Here is a 20,991-nt window from a genome sequence, read left to right as displayed (position 1 = left end):
ACAGTGGGTACTTGAAGGTCTGATGTCCTACTGTCAGTCAAGAGTCCAAAGATGGGCCTGGCCGGGGGTGGGGGCATGGAAGAATGGAGGAACTTTGGATTGGGGCAGAAGGGAGTGAGGGGAGGGGAGGGGGCATGGGGGTAGGAGAGATGGTGGAATGAGATGGACACCGTTACCCTAGGTACGTGTATGATTGCACGAATGGTGTGACTCTACATTGTGTACCAGCAAAGAAATAAAAAGTTGTGCTCCACTTGTGTACAATGAATGGAAATGCATTCTGCTATCATGTATAACTAATTAGAACAAATAAAAATAAAGATTGTAAGTAGCAAGTATTCTAGATATATAAAATGCTGAAATCTCAAAGAAAAAAAATGATGGACCTGGATGGGATTTTCTGGAAACTTCCCTGGGTACCCCCCTCCATAAAACTGGAGGGTGGGAGGGGGCACATTATTAGATATGGAAAATGACAAACCCCAAAACAGTGTGGCCTGGGAGAAGGGAGTGAAGAAGAAAGTCCCACATCGATACATTGCTCCCTCAAGTCTATTCCTTCCCAATGACGAGACAGTCCTGGGAGGAAGTACCCACCCAAGCCTAGATGGGCAGTCTCAAGTGCTGACCCTCCCCTAATGAGTCCTTTCACAGTGACAGTACAATGAGACCCCAGAGGGAAAGGGATAAATACTGTCCACTGACGCCAGACCCTCCACTGACTCCTGACCCTGGATCCACCATTAGACACGCTCTGGCAATAATCAGTTTACCTCTCAGTATAACCCATGTAAGCACAAACTTTCTCTTTGACTAGTGGTTCATTTTCACAAGGAAAGTGGGTCCAGCACCCAGTTCCTGCACACCCTGGTCCTGCATGAAACTTCATTCTTGAACAGGAGGCTGACATGATTGGCAGTTTGCCTCTGGCCAGGCCCTTTGTGCTAACACACACTGTCCCTCTCCCCTCCAAGAGGACCCGCTCTCCCCCTTGAGTGTGTCGTTTCTCCTTTCCTATCCCTTCGATAAACTCATACCTGTAACTCTGAGTGACTTATCTGAATTCTTTCTGGCTTGATTGCAAGAATCAGGGTGAAGGGCTGGGCATGGTGGCTCACGCCTGTAATCCAAGTGGTTAAGGAGGTTGAGGCAGGAGGATTGCAAGTCAAAATCAGCATCAGCAACTTAGCAAGGCCCTGAGCAACTTGGTGAGACCCTGTGTCTAAATAAATATAAAAAAAAGGCTGGGGATGTGGCTCAGTGGGTAAGTGCCCACGGGTTCAATCCCGGGTACCAAAAAGCAAATAAATTAAAATTAAAAGAAGGAGGGTGAAAGAAGGACCGGTGCAGATGCGCAGTTGTGTGGAATTCCTGTGCCTCGGAACACAGCTGCTGCCACTGCAGTTTCTCTTCAAGGAGGGAAATGCCAGACTTCCATTTCCCAGGCTGACTTGGGCTTGGCTGTGCGGTGGGTGAGCCGGCAAAGGGTTCTCACGACTTTTGGCATTCCTTGGTTTATGGTCACATCACTTCAGTGGCTTTGTGCTTATGTCGACGTGCCTACTCTATGGGTGGATGCAGTCCCCAAAACAGGAAAAGAGGAAAATCCCTTTCTCACAGAAGATGGTGGGAGATCCAACAGAAAGCCACACTCGGAACCACAGGTCTGGCCCCCATAGCGCCGGAGATGCCGGGACCTCGGGAGCCTGCCTTCCCTCACAGGCTAGCCCGTGTGCAAGACCAGGGAGCTGCACACACAGGAGAAGGATGGCCAGAGCAGGCGCTGAGGAAGCCCAGAGGTGGTGGAACAGAGGAGAGTCCTGCTTAGAGGTTCAGAGACCTGCCAACCAGGTGGAGGTCCCCGCTAGGGCCGCATCCAGAGAGAGGACAGAGGCCGGCGCCCACGGAGCACCTCACCTGTCGCCATCCACACCACACACCCCGGGAAAGCTTTCTGGGCTCATGCGGCCCTGGTCCTCTGCTTAGCATTTCCCTCCTCTCTGCAGAGACTCCTCTCATCTGGCCTCCAGGGAGACAGAGGCGCCCCTGCGCTCCGGTGTTCGTGCCCACACAGGACATGCTCCGGCCACCCTCCAGGGTGCCCTGCGGTTCCTCTGGCTTCGTCCTTCGGAACCGCCTTTCAGCCATTCCCACTCAGAACCCCTCCTTCCGTGCGGTGTGGAAAGACGGAGCAGCCCCGAAAGCCCACCTGAGCACCGAATGTCTTTTAAAGATCTTTCGAGTTGCAGATGGACACAACGCCTTTCGTTTTACCTTTTATTTATTTATTTCCATGCGGGGCCGCGCACGTACTCGCGAGGCTGTACCCATGAGCCCCAGCCCCAGCCCCGTCACGACCCCTCGTCCCAGCGCCTCTGAGCGCTGCGGTCGGCTGCGCCCTCCTCGGGGTCCAGGAAAGCGTGCGCTGGGGTTAGAAGGCCGTTAAACAAGTGGGGAACCGGGACTCGGGGAGCACGAACTCGGGGGCCGCCGTGCGGAGGACGTGCGAGCTTGGCTGCGGCCTCGGCGGGAGCCGCGCGTGGCGGGGCGGGACGAGGGGCGCGGGGCGCGGGGCGGGGCGGAGCGGCGCCCAGAGCAGAGCGGCGGCGGCAGGAGGCCAGCAGCTGCCGCAACGCCAGCACCCGGAGACCCATGAAAACCTCCTGGCTTACCAAGGAGGATGAGACTGAGCCCGAAGACTGGCCTCCCGACGTTCCAGGACGAGCACGCAGGGATTTCTGGCTCATGCGCCAACTAAAGGACTCTGGATGACGCTGGAGAAAGAAGCCGAAGTTAAGCAGTGTTGGCGACGCAAACGGTATGGTCAGCGAACAGGGGACGGAGCGTGCAGTCTTTATCAAGGCGACCAGCAGTTAGGACAGTTCAAAGCAGGCCGTGAAGATCCTGTGAAAGACGTGCCTCCCCGAATAAAAGACAGGGAAAGGATGTGAGGGCACAGCAGGTGAAACAGCTCCTGGAGGATGGGAGCCGCCAGTTCCTCAGAATGTAAAGAGAAGCAGAAGCAGAAGGAAAAGGAGGAGGAGGAGGAGGAGAAAAATCGGAAGCGGCAGTCTTCCAAGTCAAGTGAGAGTGCAGACTCAGACTGGCAAGGACTGGACTTGTTCAGCACTCTCTGCGGAAAAAATCAAACACTGTGGCCAAGGAACAGAGGGAGATGTGACCCAAGAGTAAGGGACACAGAGGACAGCTGACGTACCGGCTCTGGATTCTTACCACCTTGCCATTGCGACCTGTCTCCACTCAGGTGCTGGTCTGGAGGGTGCTGAGTCCCCCAGGAAAGCAGATTCTTGAACCCCCCTGCCCTTCCTTGAGTCGTGAGTCCCTTGAAAGGCCCCCCGCAGCATGGCGGGACAGCCGGGGACCGCTGGGGAGGTGCTTGTGGGTACCAGCCCAGCTGCATTCGCCCTTTGTGGGTGACTTGTTTCCTAAGGCTGAACCCCTCTATGTTGTTGAGTATAATAACATCTTATGATTTATTAAAAAAAATAAAGGGCTGGGAGCTCAATCGGTAGAGTGCTTGCCTTGCAAGCACAAGGCCCTAGGTTCAATCCCCAGCACCACAAAAAAATAAAAATAAAAAATAAATAAAGAATGTGATAACCGAAGGATTATGGAAAGTAATATTCCTACAAGATAGCTCCGGAAGAGAAGCTGAGAGAGGTGCATCTCAGGAGAAGGGAGGGAAACTAGTCAAAGATTAACCTCCTAGTATCCTTTCCTAATAACAACAGGCCCTAAAGGAAAGGGGCAGATACTCCATGCTGGGCCCTGAACTCTGACCTTCCCCCATTGCAAATTAGTCCTAAGTGGAGACACAGCAAATGGTGAAACTCTGGGAAATAACCAATCCCAGGGAAAGAAAAGCAATGGGCAAGGTTTGAGTACTGATCCTTCAGGGTCGGGACTCCTGTCTCCCCAGATAATAATGAGTTTCCACCTTTTCACAACTAGTTAGTTCTGACCTGTACGACCTGCCCTGACTGCACACTGCACGTGCACAGCTTCCAGTGATCACATAATCGTACCCTATTTTAAAAAAAACCCTCTGTAACATACGGCCATTTTCACCTCTGGAAAATGGGCCCCCACGGTGCCGAGTCCATGAAGGAACACAGGCTTCTCTGAGTCTGCTGAGGTCTGCATCCCTTGTTTTGCGCAGGGAGCGGCCACTTCCCTCGTCCCCAGTCCTCAGGCGAGGATCCACGCAGAGTGAGCCTGGCTGTGAAGCAGAGCAGGTACTCAGCAACCTCTGAGGAGACCCACCTGCGAGTGGGCAGCAACCCGTCCACCCGTTTCCAGTCCCCACTGTGCGCCAGCCACCACCACTGAGGCATGAGGGAGTCAAGACGTCCAAAACCTCTCCTGTGTCCTCTAGGTCTTTCTCCGGGGGACTGGAAAGCAACCCTAGGGTCAAGCAGCTGGTTACTTGCGCATCTCCTCATGCAGGCCGAGGTGACACAGTGACCTGGGGACTAGGCCATCGCAGCTCCAGCCGCTGTGCCGCGGAGGCACATTCCCAGCGGGATGCTGATTCTTCTCTGCCGTGTTTCCCAGTGACTCGTGAGCCAAGGCCAGTCCTCCCGCCCTGCCTAACTCGCAAGGGAACTTGGAATTGCAGGATTGGGTGAGGAGGTCACCGCCTTGTTCTAACATACCCAGCAGGGACCCCCTCCCGCCCCGGTATGGGTGTTTTCAAGAGAATATGACAGAAAGGGAGAGTCCAGTCGTAGGTAGACCCAAGAATTTGGAAAAGAAGTGGGATGGGGTGGTCCTTGTGCGACCAGGGCGCTCACAGGCCACGGAGGGCAAGGACCTAGCCTCAGGTGCTCTCTGAAACAGGAGACCCCTTCACACCCTCAGCCACGCAGGTGGATATGTTAATGGGTGCCAGGTCACCCCAGAATGCTAGGTTCCTGAGCTGTTAGAAACTATCAGAGTTTTATGAGAGTCTTCCTGGACCAGGTTGAGACCTGTTCCAGACTTGTTCCAGAAGTTCCTGCTAGTCTCGGAGGAGACAGACTAGAGTTTGGGAAGGATCTTTGTCTCTCATGGGACAGAAATGGATGCCCAATTGGTGCACACAGAGTAGCAGCCAAAGCTCCACAGGTGTAAATAGACACTCACCCAGGAAAACGCCTTCTCTGAACTCACCCAGACACCGGGGAGCGCTATGCTGCTTCGCTGCCCTCTCCCTCTCCAGTTGGTAACCCCTCTGCTCTGCCTGCCCTCGGGCGATGGTCAGCTCTTCATCCACCGTCCCAAGGGTCACACGATGCAGGAGCAGGAACTGAGTGAGGGATGAAGCAGATGAGAGGACGGGCAGGAACCCAAAGCCAAGAGGGAGAGCCCTTGACGGGTGGTGGGTCGTCTGAGGGGATGGGTCCCAGTCCGCCATTGTTGGAGCCCGGGCCTCCTGAGTGGAGAGTGGTGGAGGCAGGAGGGAGGCAGGGTCTCATCTTCAGAAGGGAGTTCTTGAGAAGTTGGGGTGAGGGTTACAGAAGAAGCTAGGAAGGGAGCCAGACTTGGTGTTTGCCCTTGAGCTGGCCATGGCCGCCCCTGCCCTTCAGGCACCTGAGGCCACGTCATCTGTCTTGTTTCACGTTTACTTGTGGTAACCATTCCCCAAGTTCTCCTGGAAGATTATGTGCAGGTGCATCTGAACCAGAAGCTTCCCTCCACTCTTTGTTCTTTGTTTTACTGATGTGATGCATTACGTTTACTGACTTGAAGTCTCTTTCCATCTTTGGGTAAATCCTAGCTGATCGTGATGAATTCAGCGTACTAGTGTTGAGAATGTCTGCATCCATGTTCGTCGGGATATTTTTGTTGTTGTTGTTTGTTTTTTGGGATACTAGGGATTGAATCCAGGGGCACTCACCCACTAAGCCACATCTCCAGCCCTTTTTTGTATTTTATTTAGAGAGAGGGTCTCACTGAGTTGCTTAGGGCCTCACCACTTGTGATCCTCCTCCCTCAGCCTCCCAAATTGCTGTTATTACCAGTGTGTGCCCCTGTGCCTGGCCTTCTGTTGTTATTGTGTCCTTTTCTGGTTTTGGTATCAGGGTAATGCTGGCTCTGCAGAATGAGTTTGGAAAGAGTTCCCACCCTTTAAGTTTTTTGAACTACTTTGAGAAGAATTGGAGCTAGCTCTTCCTTAACAGCTTAGTAAAATTTAGCAGTGATGTTGTGAGGTCCCGAGTTTATCTTTCTGGGAGACGCTCATGACTTAGTTGATCTTGTTATTGGTTACTGGTCTCTTCGTGTCCCCTGTCTTCATGGTTCAGTTTCTGTGTGTTACAAGTGCTTAGGAATTTGTCCATTTCCTCTGGGTGTCCCGATTTACTCCTAGTGGTTCCTGGTGATCCTTGGTGTTTCTGTGGCTTCAGTTATAATGTGTCCTGTTTCTTCTCTGGTTTATTTATTTGGGTCTTCTCTCTTTTTTCTTGATTACTCTAGCCAAGTATTTGTCAATCGTGTTTACCTTTTTAAAAAGCAGACTCTTTGTATCATTGATATTTGATTTGTAGTTTTATTCCCTATTTAGTTTATTTCAACTGTGAGCTTTTTTATTTTCTAATTTTAGATTCGATTTGTTCCTTAAGTAGCATTGTAAGGTTTGATATTTGACATAATTCTATGTTTTATGGGCACTTGTTGCCATAATCTTATTACTCCTTTTGGTATAGCCCTTATGTCTTTATATCATGTTTACCTTTGCACTCTGTTCAATAAACGATTTGAGGATGACTCACAGAGTCACCCAGCACTCACTCACTCCTCTGCATACAAGAGCCAAAGTGACAGGTGCAGAGCTGTATTTTGAGGTGAGTGATCATAGGAAAAGACAGGAAATTGGCAAAAAAGAGACTGGGATCTTGTAAGGTTCAGAGACCCAGAATAACGACCCAGCAGGAGAAACAACCCCCACCACGCTCCGCCCTGGATCACAGCCAGGGCAGGAGCAACCCCCTGCTCCACAGTAAGGTCAGAAGAAAGTCCAAGGAAGCTCTGTCGGTGCAGATGCTGGCAGTCCCAGCTCCTGGGAAGCTCCACAGTCCTTACAGGCGGGTATCCCGCTTGGGTGAGTAACCTGGGATGTTCGCAGAAGCCTTGCCTGGGCAAAAGATCGTACTCACCTTCCAGGGGACACCCAGAGAGCTGGGGCCAGGGGCCATCTTTGTTTGTTATTTTCACAATCCCACAGTGCTGGGGACTCAAACCCGGGCTTCCAGCATGAGAGGCAGGCACTCTACGAAGTGGGCTATATGGCCTGCACTCAGGGGCCATCTTGACCAGGGAGCTACTGTTGTTTGGTTTGCTCTAGGGATCAGAAGCCCTATGTACTTCCATCTCAGGAACTCCCCAGGTATTCCGTTCTGCTGACGTGGAGGAGAGCTGCTCTGCGCACCCAGAAAAGTCAAAGGGAAGCCTGGTGGGCACCCTACACTGGAGGAGAAGAGTGCTGCAGGAAATGAGGTCAGGAGCCAGGACACACGCTGTGTGGTTGGATATGAGGGGTGCCAAAGCTCATGTGTGAATCAAAGAAGACTCTTCAGAGGTGAAGTGATTAGGTTATGAGAGGTGTGAACTGATGGGTGGACCAACACTGATATGGACTAACTGGGTGGTAACTACAGGCAGGCGGGTGTGGCTAGAAGAAACGGGTCACTGGGGCATAACTTGGAGTTTGTATTTTGTCCCTGGTGAGCGGCTCCCCCGTCTCTCCTGCTCCTTCCTGGGAGCCCTGTCCTGAGTCGCTCCCCATCCCCTGGGCCATGCTCAGGCTCCTCTTAGCGACAGGATGGGGAGGGGTCACGTGAGTCCCACCATGCCCCAGCCGCGGGCATGCGGCCAGAGAAGGCCAAGGGGCATGTTCTGACGCCAGCCGCAGTCCTGCCACCAGGCATGCTGCCACTCCACAGAGCCACTCCCACCGGGTCCCCTGTCCTGGCTGACCGCAGAGGTGGGACTGGCTGTGGGTGCCACATGGGACTGCCGCTCTGCAGCCTCTGGGCTGCCAGTGGACAGGTGCTCAGGCCCTCACCACTGCAGGGGTGCCAGTGCCAGAGGACCTTGCAGGTGGCAAAGCTGCATGCCCTGTGTCTAGGAATCCACTGTCGTCCCACTCCCACGGGGCAGTGGCTACACATGAGCACCCACACCCGAGCTGTCTGCAGCACCCCTGCCTGGACTCTCGAGCGTCCTTGCAGGACCCACAGAGACAGTGTTTTCCTACCCCACCGTGGTACACATTGTGCCCCAAATCCTTCACACCGCTGAAGAAGCTGCCGGGAAATAGATGGTATCCAAGTGGAAATAAGAGCTGGGGAGATAGCTCAGCTGGTAGAGTGCTTGCCTTGCAAGCACAGCGCCCTGGGTTCGATCCCCAGCACCGCAAAAAAAAAAAAAAAAAAAAAAAAAAAAAAAAAAAAAAAAAAAAATTACCTCACTGTTAAAAAAAAAAAAAATTACCTCAAGTGGAAATAAGAGCAACATTCCCTAACAGGCTGGCACCCCAAAACAGGTCTTTAGGAGAAAACTGAAAAAAAAAAAAAAAAAAAAAAAAAAAGATAGAACTGATCTGCCAGATGCACAAATCTGAATGTGGGAGCACAGAAATATGAAGAAACAGGACAAGGTGATGCCTCCAGGCCCAAGCACTCTCTGGCGACAATTCCAGAGACTCATGTGGATGGAATGCCTGATGAGGAATTTTTAAAAGTGACTTGAAATTTTTCATTGAGCCAGGTGTAGTGCAGCATGCAGGTCATCCCAGCAGCTTGGAGGCTGAGCAGGAGGACCACAGTTGCAAACCAGCCTCAGCAACTTAGTGAAGCCCTAGCAGTTTAGCAAGACCCTGTTTCAAAATAAAAAGAACAAAAACTGGGCTGGGCTCAGTGGCAAAGACCTGTGATCCCAGCAGCTCGGGAGGCTGAGGCAGGAGGATCCTGAGTTCAAAGCCAGCCTCAGCAAAAGCGAGGCACTAATCAACTCAGTGAGACCCTGTCTCTAAATAAAATACGAAAAAGGCTGCAGATGTGGCCCAGTAGTTAAGCATCCCTGGATTAAAACCCCAGTACCAAACCAACCAACCAACCAACCAACCAACCAACCATGGGGGGAATCTCAATGACCATGTTTGGGCAATGGCTATCAGATACACACGTCTATCAATAAAAGCGTGTGTGCGCGTGCATAAGCCTGCTGCTGAAGAGCAAACGCAGGGCCTCACATGTGCAGGCAAGTGCTCTGCCATAGCTCTGTCCCTAGTCCAGTAACAGAAATTTTCCAGTAAATATTTCTACCTAGGAGTTGATGGCATTTGACTGCCCCTCCCCTGCTGCCCCCACCTCACATGTCCACTCAGGATCTTTGGCTCTAATGTCAGTCTGAGGATGCTGCTGGGGACTTGGCCATGGGAGTGACATTCTCTCCTCAGGGTAGGCTGAAGCGCAGGGAGCCTCTGTCTGTTTTACCATTCTCTCTCTTGGGTGTCTCGGGTGCGGGCGCAGGTCCACAGCTCCGACTGCCGAGCGCTGCGCCAAGGCCTCTCCTCCTTACTGCAGCTCCTGAGCCCAGGCAGCTTTTGGGTTCAGACCCGCCACCATCGATCTGGGATGCACCAGATCACTGCGCCTGAAGGTTGGCACCAGCTGCCTTCGAGGCCACTCCTCAGTCTGCCGGGTACTTCAGCCTCTCCGTGTTCCTGCGCTGGATTCCCAACTTGTGATAAAGAGCCTTTTTGCTGTGCACATGACGGGCAAATGGGGCTAGAAAAATACCACAAGACCAAGAGATTCGAGATCCCGTTCTGCTGTTTCTTTGCACAAAACCGAGGCCCCGCTCACGTCCCCCGCGGGCAGTCATGGCCGGCGTTTCCTGCTGGGATCGTGCCTGGCAGGCGGTTCCACGGTTCCACGATCTTACCTGCGCAGCCCTCCGCACCCGCAGGACTCGCTCTCCGTGTCCTCCCCAGTACACAGCAGCCAGATCCCTCCTCCTGGCAGCCCCTTGCGTTCCTTCTATCCTCTCCCACCGTCTCCCAGGTTCCCTGGGCTCTTGGATGGTCCAGGGAGGAGGACGGGGAGCCTCTGTGAGGTAGCGGCCTGGTTTCCCGGCTCCCGCTCCGCAGGCCTCCGAGTGCAGACTCCGCACGCCGGGCGCAGCTCTGCCTGAACTCGTTAGCCTGAGGGGTACATCGCACCTGCGGTGTGCGCACTCACCCGGAGCCCCTGGCACCCTTAAGAAGCAGTCACGGGCGGAAGTCTGCTGGCGGCTCACACCCACGACCAGGTGAGCGAACGCGCCTGCACCTGTTCAGCAGGTGAGTCCTGCCGCTTGGCCCTGGGTGGGAATGTGCTCATTATCCACCAGGAAGACCAGCAGGCAGTTGTACGTTAAGAATGGGAAAATACTAAATGCAACCAAGAAGGAATGTGTTACCGTAGGGTTAGTTTTTTGTTTTTTGTTTTTTGTTTTTTTTTTTAATACATTTATGTCGCCATGGTCGTTAATGGCTTATATCTTTTAAAACATCCAACTGAATATAGTCAAATGACATGTCTTAAAAGGAAGTTTATTTTATTGAATATAATAGTACATTTGGAAATGGATTTCTAGATAGAATCTCTTCATGACACCTGCTTTATTTTTTTCTTTTTAAATTTAAATTAATTTGAAACAAATACCTATGCACCCGCAATGGGGACGCAAGGTGATGTTTTGGTACATGTATATGTTGTACTTTTTCTCTCTTATTTTTTGGTACTGGTGATTAAATCCAGAGGAGGGGAAACACAACCATTAAGCCACATCACCAGCTCTTTTTATTTTTTGTTCTGAGACAGGGTCTTCCTGAGTTAGGGGCTTGCTCAGTTGCTGAGGGACGTGAACTTGATCCTCCGGCCTCAGCCTCTGAGTCACTGGGTCACAAGTGTGCACCAGCATGCCCGACACATCACCATCCTCAGATTGTGGAAACCATGTCTCCCGCTTCAGTTTTATTTTGGTTTTTGGTGCCAGGGACTGAACCCAGGGGCACTTTCACGCTGAACCACATCCCCACTCCTCTTTAGTTTTGTTTTGAGGCGGAGTCTCTCGCTGGGTTTCTGAGGCGGGTTGCCTTGAGAGCCTCCAGCCTCAGCCTCTGGAGCAGCTGGATTGCAGCTGTGGCCAGCGCCACGCTCAACTCCTGGTCACTCTCACTCCCTCAGGCGAACACAGCCTCCTGGGAGACCTCGAGGTGCACAGGCACTGAATCCTCTCTCCTCCCCTGCGTGCCCTCCTTACCCTGCTCCTCTTTTCTGTATCCTCTCCCCTCCCCTGCGTGCCCTCCTTACCCTCCTCCTCTTTCTCTGCATCCTCTCTTGTCCCCTGCGTGCCCTCCTTACCCTCCTCCTCTTTCTCTGCATCCTCTCCCCTCCCCTGCGTGCCCTCCTTACCCTCCTCCTCTTTCTCTGCATCCTCTCTCCTCCCCTGCGTGTCCTCCTTACCCTCCTCCTCTTTCTCTGCATCCTCTCCTCTCCCCTGCGTGCCCTCCTTACCCTCCTCCTCTTTTCTGTATCCTCTCCCCTCCCCTACGTGCCCTCCTTACCCTCCTCCTCTTTCTCTGCATCCTCTCTCCTCTCCCCTGTGTGCCCTCCTTACCCTCCTCCTCTTTTCTGTATCCTCTCTCCTCCCCTGCGTGCCCTCCTTACCCTCTTCCTCTTTCTGCATCCTCTCCCCTGCGTGTCTTCCTTACCCTCCTCCTTTTTCTCTACATCCTCTCCCCTCCCCTGCGTGCCCTCCTTACCCTCCTCCTCTTTCTCTGCATCCTCTCTCCTCCCCTGCGTGACCTCCTTACCCTCCTCCTCTTTTCTGTATCCTCTCCCCTCCCCTGCGTGCCCTCCTTACCCTCCTCCTCTTTTCTGCATCCTCTCCTCTCCCCTGGGTGCCCTCCTTACCCTCCTCCTCTTTCTCTGCATCCTCTCCCCTCCCCTGCGTGCCCTCCTTACCCTCCTCCTCTTTCTCTGCATCCTCTCCCTCCCCTGCATGCCCTCCTTACCCTCCTCCTCTTTCTCTGCATCCTCTCTCCTCCCCTGCGTGCCCTCCTTACCCTCCTCCTCTTTTCTGCATCCTCTCCCTCCCCTGCGTGCCCTCCTTACCCTCCTCCTCTTTCTCTGCATCCTCTCTCCTCCCCTGCGTGCCCTCCTTACCCTCCTCCTCTTTTCTGCATCCTCTCCCTCCCCTGCGTGCCCTCCTTACCCTCCTCCTCTTTCTCTGCATCCTCTCCCTCCCCTGCGTGCCCTCCTTACCCTCCTCCTCTTTCTCTGTATCCTCTCCCCTCCCCTGCGTGCCCTCCTTACCCTCCTCCTCTTTCTCTGCATCCTCTCTCCTCCCCTGCGTGCCCTCCTTACCCTCCTCCTCTTTCTCTGCATCCTCTCCCTCCCCTGCGTGCCCTCCTTACCCTCCTCCTCTTTCTCTGCATCCTCTCCCTCCCCTGCGTGCCCTCCTTACCCTCCTCCTCTTTCTCTGTATCCTCTCCCCTCCCCTGCGTGCCCTCCTTACCCTCCTCCTCTTTCTCTGCATCCTCTCTCCTCCCCTGCGTGCCCTCCTTACCCTCCTCCTCTTTTCTGCATCCTCTCTCCTCCACTGCGTGCCCTCCTTACCCTCCTCCTCTTTCTCTGCATCCTCTCCTCTCCCCTGCGTGCCCTCCTTACCCTCCTCCTCTTTCTCTGCATCCTCTCCCCTCCCCTGCGTGCCCTCCTTACCCTCCTCCTCTTTTCTGTATCCTCTCCCTCCCCTGCGTGCCCTCCTTACCCTCCTCCTCTTTCTCTGCATCCTCTCCCCTCCCCTGCGTGCCCTCCTTACCCTCCTCCTCTTTCTCTGCTTCCTCTCCCCTCCCCTTCGTGCCCTCCTTACCCTCCTCCTCCTTTCTGGGTTTTAATGATTCTGCATTTCGCTCTTCTGTTGTTGTTGTTGAATGTGTGTATTTATTATCTCCTAGTTTTTAACGTAGGAATGACAGCGTACTTTACGTGTGTGTGTATCTGTGTGTGTGTGTGTGTGTTTAGTTGTAGATGGACACAGTTACTTCATTTTATTTATTTGTTTTATGTTGTGCTGAGGACGGAACTCAGTTTTTCACACTTTAGGTAGTGCACTACTCCAGCCCCAGCCTCTGGCTCCTAGTTTTTCCACCTACAAAGGATGTGATGCAAAACCAGATCTGGGGTGAAATGAAATTATAACAGCATTATGGTAAGAAACTGATGCCTGGGGAAGGACCAGCTCCCCTCCCCTCTCAGCCTTTCTCCAGGAAGCCTAATTACCCTGGGTCCCTACTTTTTGGATTGTAAATTGCTGCCTACTCCCTCTTGAAATGTCACTCATGCCTGTGAACAGAACCCTTTCTTCTTTTCTGTTCTGTGAGCATGCTTCATGTTAGAGACCCTGCCCAAGTCCTTCAGTCCCATAGATTAGGAAATTTTTTTAAAACAGGAAAAAGCCCCACTAATAGGATTGGTCTAAGATGATGCCAAATAACCTATAAATGTTGTGAGAAACTGTGGATCTGGGCTCAGAATTTGGAGTTTTGTTTTCCTCTGGGCCTGCTGGCGTAAAATAAACTTTGGAGTTCTCCTCTCCCGGTGCTGCTTGATGCTTCTGGATGAGTCTGCTTCCTGTAACCATGACAACGCACTTTTAAACACTGATCACAACGTCAAGGGGTGTGATACCTATGTCCTGTGGACAGTAGTACCTTAATCAAATTACCCTCCTTCAACTTAAGGAAGTGCTCTTATGTATTTAAAATATTTAAAGATCCATGTGCAGGTCCTAAGTTGGTAGCACACTAGAACTTGTAAAACTGGACCCACTCCATCCGCCTCCATGTGAGAAGCTACTGCAGGGATTCCAGCCGGCCTGCGGGTGCCCACCAGTCAGGGCCCTGGGCACCAGCCCTGTGCTGCCACCTAACAGCAGAGCCATCACCCTGGTCTCTTCAATGCCACGTAAACATTGTATGGCAGGAACTCTCTCACACAGTTCTTAAATCCCATGGGCTGGCTGAGGTGTGGCTCGGGTGTGCGCTTGCCGGGTGTGCTGAAGCCCTGGTTTCCATCCTCAGCACCACACACAAAAGAGAAAACCAGCCTCCCAGCTGTGAGCGTCCACACTGCTGCCCGTTGTGGTCATCGCTCAGCCTGCAGCCTGTTGTCAACTGCCCTTGGATCAGTTCACTCCTTCTGCAGCCGGGCAGGTGGCAACCGTGCTGTACAGCAGTTTCCACCGGCCTCCTGTGAGGTTGCCCAGCTCCTAGGAGGCTGCAGCCCTAGGGCCACGTGTCCGCGTCTCCAGCTTCCCTCAGCTGCAGTTTCCACAGGCACTGGCTAAGCCGGGGCACCGGCCCTCCGCCCTTGCCCTCCCTGGCCGGCCCCTGGGACTCTGGGAGGCAGTCTCCGTGCTCCTGTGCTGCGGCAGGCTCTGCCCTCGTTCTGCGCGACCTGGCGCGGTTTCCGCACACCTACCACCGCCTAGCCTCCTTTGATGAGCCTGGTGCTTTGATAGCCTGTTCCCCTCCTGTTTTTTCTTTCACTTATTGATTTGACGGCGAACTGTACACACACATTAGGTAGGAGTTCGGGGCACCAAGACAGCAGAGGCGGGGTAAGAGAGGAGCTGCTGGAGGAGAAGGCAAGGACAGAGTCTTGGCCCTGCTTACAATAAGTCCCATCACCAGGACAACTCCCGCCAGAGTCAAATCTGAAATCACCAATGGGGGCAAAGCAGGCAGTATTCTAATTGGGTTTCCTAAAGTTACCAATGCGGGGAAGGCAGTTGGAAATATTCTAATCCTGTATCATAAGGTAACCATGGGAGCAAATGGGGTAAGGTCGTCAATCAGGTCCATGCAGGGAAGAGAAGGCTGCACAGCTCAGGACCCGAGACCCTCGCTCCAGACCCTGAGGCCTTGATCCTCTCCCGCTCCCACCCCACTCTGCTCTAACTGACCGGGTGCTATCTTCAGTTTCAAGCAATCTGTACTTTTCCTGCTACTTCTCTCTTGCTCAAGTCTTTGTTCTGGACACCAAGGACCTGGACCAACTGGCTCCCGATGATGACAGACATGTCATTCCCATGCTGGATGGGAATTCTCAGTGGGTTTGCGCTCTCTCTCAACTTCAGTGTGATCTCATTTGTTCTTTCCCCAGTGTACAAAATGACTTGTTCCATTTAAGGAATTCTTTCCTACTTTAAGTCACAGAGATGTCTTCTGTGTTCTTTTAAAGACATTGTAATTTGCATTTAAAATTTGGTTACACAATCTCCCCAGAATCAACTTGTTCTGTGGCTAGTCATGCATTTTTTTCCCATTCAACTAATGAAATTCCAGTGTTCCCTGAGAACGTGTGTCACGGTTTCTCTCTTTGCTCTTATGTGTAACCGTCTCTCCTGAGTTACACTCACCTCACCCCTAGAGCTCAGAGTTCTGTGAAGACTGTGATCCTGTCTATTCCTTTCTGAATCTTTGAGGTTTTAGCAACCCCACGTTTACTGTTTTTTAATTTTAAAACATGTGTGGACAAGCAAATACTGAATATGTTCAAGGTGTGCAGCATGAATGGATGTGTACACCTCTATAATGATTTTCTCAATCCACGTAATAAATGTGTCTGCTCTTGCTAAAGTCCGTGCTCTTCCAAACTCCGAGCCGTGTTCGCTCCCCGTGGCTGCATCTTGGGGAGGTGGTCCTGAGCAGGGTCAGCTCGTGAGGGCTCTGCCTCACAGCAGAATCAGCGCTTCTCTAAGTGCTCAGTGGAGGCCGTTGGTTCTGTTTGCCCTTCCACTGTGTGAGGACACATCCGAGCTGAATCCGCACCCCATTTCTCAGGCCGCTGGCTGGAAATAAGGCAACATCCACTGCTACCTAGAACTCAGTCCTTGCCCCAGTGCCAATCCAATAATGAGGACGCAGCTTTGAGAAAAAAAAAAAAAATATATTGCTTTGCCAGGTAAGGAGAAGCACAGGGACTCACGTCCCAGAGCCTGTGAATCTGTCCATCAGGGAAGACTGGGGGCTTTTAAAGAGGCGATTCAAAGGCTACATTCCTTGTGCTCTGTCTGAAGTTGTAATATACTTGTTAATTTGGGAGATGGCTGAAAGATATGGACAACAGGCCCCAGGGATCCTCCCTCATCTGGGACTCTCCGCCTGCTGGCCTTCCTGCCTGCCCCGCCCCAAAGGAGCCCCCACCCAGACTCCTCCCACGACCTGACCCTGCTAAACCCTACAAAACCAGACCCTGTTGCAGCCCCCCACCACTTCTTCTTGACGTGTGCCCTATGCTGCTTAACAAAGCGTTGCTGGTCGGGCGGAGTCCGCTCCATCTCCCCGTTTCTGTGCTCCCTGTCGTGTGCTCTCAGCGGGCCTTTCTGAGATCTTCGGCCACCCCAAGTTCGAATTGCTTGTCCTGTGGTGGGTGGTGCTCTAGGACAGGTGCTCTAGGACAGGTAACTGCCTGGGATGGGGAAGAAAGGTGGTCCTGGCCCCTAGCCCTGCCGATTAGGGAGGGGGAGATTAGGGAGAGGAAGAGAGAAACAAGTCCTTTTCAAAATGAAACCGCAAAGCCCAGGATGGATGTGGTTACACACACACTCACACACTTACACACACACACACACACACACTTGCACCTGGCTGCACAGGAGCTCAAGTCTCATTCATCTCACAGCTCAAGTCTGGACTTTGGTCAGCACCTCCCCATTTCTACCAACCAGCCTGGAAGCCACTGGTGCCTGTTCAGTGTTTTAAGCTCCAAATACAAGTGAGTTCAGACAGTACTTGTCTTTCTGCATTTGACATTGGGACAAGGTCGGAGTTTTGGTAACACCTATAGCCACAGGCTGGGCACCAAGCTGTCGACACTTGGGACTTTGCAGCCATTCAGATTTCTCCTCCAGTTCAGAAGTTTCCTGAGTCTTCTTCCCTGCTTGTGTATCCGTCATCTCCCAGAGGCAGGGCACGTTGAGACACAGGAGCAGCCCTGCAGATGTACGCACCCAGCCCAGGGCAGGGCTCTGGAGCTCACGTTGCACCGCTGCCCACGCAGCTGTGTGTGGTGTCCCCACACTGAGGCTGGGAGCGGTCAGAGGCTCCAGGAACTCCGGGCCATGCAGAGTGCTGAGACAGGGTACAGAAAAGACATTTGCTTCCTCCTACTTCTCAAAACCTGGCTCAGAAAAAGCCTCACTTCTCACCAAGAAAAGAAAGACAACAAACAAAATTAATGTTGACGATTGTCAGATTGCATCTTTCACATTTGTTTCCTGTCTAGGGTGAAGGTGCAGAGTGTGGTGGCAAGGAGCAGGGCTTCAGGGCCACCCTGCAGCTTGGCAGGGCTGCGGAAGCAACCCGAAACAGGCTTCACAGTCCCAGTCTCCGACTGCTCACTGCCCAGGAGACAGACAGCAGGGTGGCGTGAGTCACCAGGACTGAACGAGGGGCTGTAGAAACTCACTGTGACCTGGACTCTGAGTCCATGCTGGGTAAATGCAAGCTGAGACCTGGGTAAATAGAAGTGCACAGGACAGTTGGTGTAGCCAAGGAGAGAACACAGCTTTGACCACCGAAGACAGTGGTGCAGACTCAAAGAGGCCCTGGAAAACAGCTCTCTGGGGAGGAGCCCCTGGGCAGCTGTTAATGACGAAGAGTGAAATTGGTTCCTGGCACGCTTCAGCAGCCCTTGACTCTTCCTGGTTGTGAAGGGGTCTGTTATGTGGAGGCGGCAACTCCTGGGAAGCCTGGGTATTTTCAGGGTGGGTGCTGATACCAGAAAGAGCAACCGCAGGGACAGAGCGTGGGGCTGTGGGCAGACGGACTCTGGGAAGGTCGGGGCTAGAGCTGGAGTTCAGTCCTGTGGCCTTGTTCCCCTCGTTCCTGCCTGGGCAATGACCCCCACCGCAGCCTGGGGACTGGAGCTGCAGGAAGCTCCCTGACTGGGAAGCGAGGATGGGGGTGGGTGCCGGACTCCGTGGGCAGGAGGGGCCTCGCCTGCCCCGCTCTGGGACTGGCTTTCTAGATTGCGGCCACCACAATAACACCTCAGCAGCCCTCGGTTCTACCCGCAGAATGCGGAGCTCCGGGAGTCTCCCTCGTGAAGAAGCCAACCTGACAGGGGAGTTACAGATGGCCAGTGCTCTCCTTGGGACCTTCCAGGTCCCTGAAGACCCAGTGTACGGGCATGGTCCTCAGCATGGCTCTACAGAAGGTGGCTTGAAGAGGTGGGACCTATGGGAGATGGGTCCCTGGGGTGTGCCCTGGGGTGTGCCCTGCAGTCCCTCCTGCTCACCTCGAGGTGACCTGCTGCCTCCACCACACACGCTCTGCCACAAGGTCCTGCTCCACAGGGGCCCACGGCCACAGGGCTGAGCAACTGCGGCTAGACCTTCTCAAACTGTGAGCCAAAATAAACCTTCCCGATTTTTGCAGCAGCTGTGTCCTCGGATGTTTGTTGCAGCAGAGGGAAGCTGACAGGCAGAGGCTGGCGGTGCTGGGGTCTCTGAGACATGCCGCTCACGGGGAGTCTCGTGGAGGACGCTGACCTTGACCTGTGAATCAGACCCCAGCTCAGGGTGCTCAGGTCGGCTGGTGTCAGGGCAGGGGCCAGCGTTCCTCACCTTCGGGCCAGGTGCTCTCCACACACCTGTTCAGATGGGAGTTCATTCTCTTGGGGGCACAGTGGTGGTATGTGGCTTTTTGCAACACATTGAAATTTGTTGCAGACGTTGCGCTGGATGATGCAACCAAATATAGTGGGCCCGAGCCCTCAGTGGTCGGCGGTAGTGTCCAGAGCAGCACGTGGGATACCCGTCTGTACGCATCCTCCCAATGTGACAGTTGCACCCTCCGTGGCCACAACTGCACTGCCTCACGCTTCCTCCCAGGACCGACCAAGGGCAGCAGGAGCTCCCTGGGGACAGAGTCCAACCTGAGGATGCTGGGCCTCTGCTGCTTCTGTCTGGGGCTGTCTTCACTGAACCACAGGGTTTTGCTTCTATAGATTGAGTGCACATTTGGTTGGACTTCTGGCTCCTGGGTGCTGAAGGTTAGAGAAAATTGACAGAAAACATTCCAGATTGTGATGCTGGGGACATAGTTCAGTGGCAGAGCACTTGCCTAGTGTGCACAAGGCCCTGGGTTTCATCCCCAGCACTGAAGAGGAGGAGGAGGAGGAGGAGGAGGAGGAGGAGGAGGAGGAGGGGAGGAAGAGGAGGAGGAGGAGAGGGGGAAGAAGAGAAGAAGAAAGAAGAAGAAGAAGAAGAAGAAGAAGAAGAAGAAGAAGAAGAAGAGGAGGAAGAGAAGAAGAAGAAGAGGAGGAGGAGGAGGAGGGAGAAGAAGAGAAGAAGAAGAGGAGGAGGAGGAGAGGGGGAAGAAGAGAAGAAGAAGAAGAAGAAGAAAGAAGAAAAAAAAGAAGAAGAGAGAGGAGGAGGAGGAGAGGAGGAGAAGAGAAGAATAAGAAGAGGAGGAGGAGGATAAGAGAGAGAAGAAGAGGAGGAGGAGGAAAGAAGAAGAAGAAGAAGAAGAAGAAGAGAAGAAGAAGAAAAAGAGGAGGAGGAGAAAGAAGAAGAAGAGGAGGAGGAGGGAGAAGAAGAAAGAAGAAGAGGAGGAGGAGGAGGAGGAGGAAGAGAAGAAGAAGAAGAGGAGGAGGAGGGAGAAGAAGAGAAGAAGAAGAGGAGGAGGAGGAAGAGAAGAAGAAGAAGAAGAAGAAGAAGAAGAAGAAGAAGAAGAGAAAAAAGAAAAGAGAAGAAGAAGAGGAGAGGAGGAAGAGAAGAAGAAAGGAGGAGGAGGAGGGAGAAAGAGAAGAAGAAGAGGAGGAGGAAAAAGAAAAGAAGAAGAAGAAGAGAAGGAGAGGATGAGGAGGAGGAGGAGGGGGAGGAGGAGGAGGTGGATGAGGAGGAGTAGAAGAGGTTTTAGAGAGTTTCAGATCATGTACACAGACTGTCATTCTGACATCCGTTCAGGCCATTCTGTATAACGTCTTGGTGACCAAAGTGAAAAAGGTGGCCCAGTCTCCCAGCTGATACTCTTCAACCAGACAGGTGGGCGTTGACAATGCACTGAAGTTCAGCGCTGCTGTGATCTGCACAAGTTTAAATCGTTCCATTGCAGATGCTCATCTGGTGCCCACACACACGAGGACACTTAGAAGTGCTTGGGCTGGTGTCAGGTCCCGTCTTCCTCAGGGTTCCAGCTGGGTTCTGGAGGGGTGGATTTGCCCTAGCTACTGCTAGATGTGTCTTTCCTCTCATCTCCCTGACCACTGCACCATCTTTTTTGGTACTGGGAATTGAACCGAGAGACTTGTACCTTTGAGTCATATACATCCCTACATCCCTAGTCTTTCTAAAAAATTAAAAAAAAAAAAAATTGTGAGGCCATGGCAAATGTCCAAGTTGCCCAGGCTGGCCTTGAACTTGCATCTCCTGCCTCGGCCTCCTGTCTCGTGGGATTACAGGTGTGCACCCAACTCTCAGGTGTGGGTGGTGCTGAAGATCAGACCTCGGCAGGTCAGGTCCCTGTTCTACCACGCAGCTCTACCCTTAGCCTTGGGTGTGCCTTTCCTGACTGGCAGCATTTCAGGGCAGGTGTATTGTTTATTTCCCAATTTTGTGTACATTACATTTTGGCATCTTAACCCTTTTAGGCTGGGGAGAGACTGCCCCTCCGGAGGTCAGCCAGTTCTCAGTTCTGAGCCAAGGCCCTGCCTGGCCAATCTGAGACAGTGGGCTGGGCACACCTGACCAACATCGCCTGCCTTGGAGCTGTGCAAAACCCCCTGCAGGGTGCAAACCGGTCCTCGTCCTCCTTTGCCTTCTGTAGGGTCTCACAGGTCCTCCTCAGCAGCTGCAGATAGGGCGAAGGACATGGTCCATCTTCCAAGTGTAGCTGCACTGATCCAAGTTCCTTTCCTGCTTTTCTTCACGACC

General features: G+C 53.0%; 1 pseudogene; it reads left to right on the top strand.

Annotated features, from left to right (window-relative positions):
- Window positions 1-2,652: 2,652 nt before the first annotated feature.
- On the top strand, window positions 2,653-5,323 carry LOC124973999 (retinitis pigmentosa 9 protein-like; annotated as a pseudogene).
- Window positions 5,324-20,991: the final 15,668 nt, after the last annotated feature.

This window comes from Sciurus carolinensis, unplaced genomic scaffold (assembly GCF_902686445.1).
Source record: "Sciurus carolinensis unplaced genomic scaffold, mSciCar1.2, whole genome shotgun sequence".
NCBI lineage: Eukaryota > Metazoa > Chordata > Mammalia > Rodentia > Sciuridae > Sciurus > Sciurus carolinensis.
The sequence above is the reverse complement of the archived record's forward strand: the minus strand, read 5'-3'. Positions and strand labels throughout refer to the sequence as shown.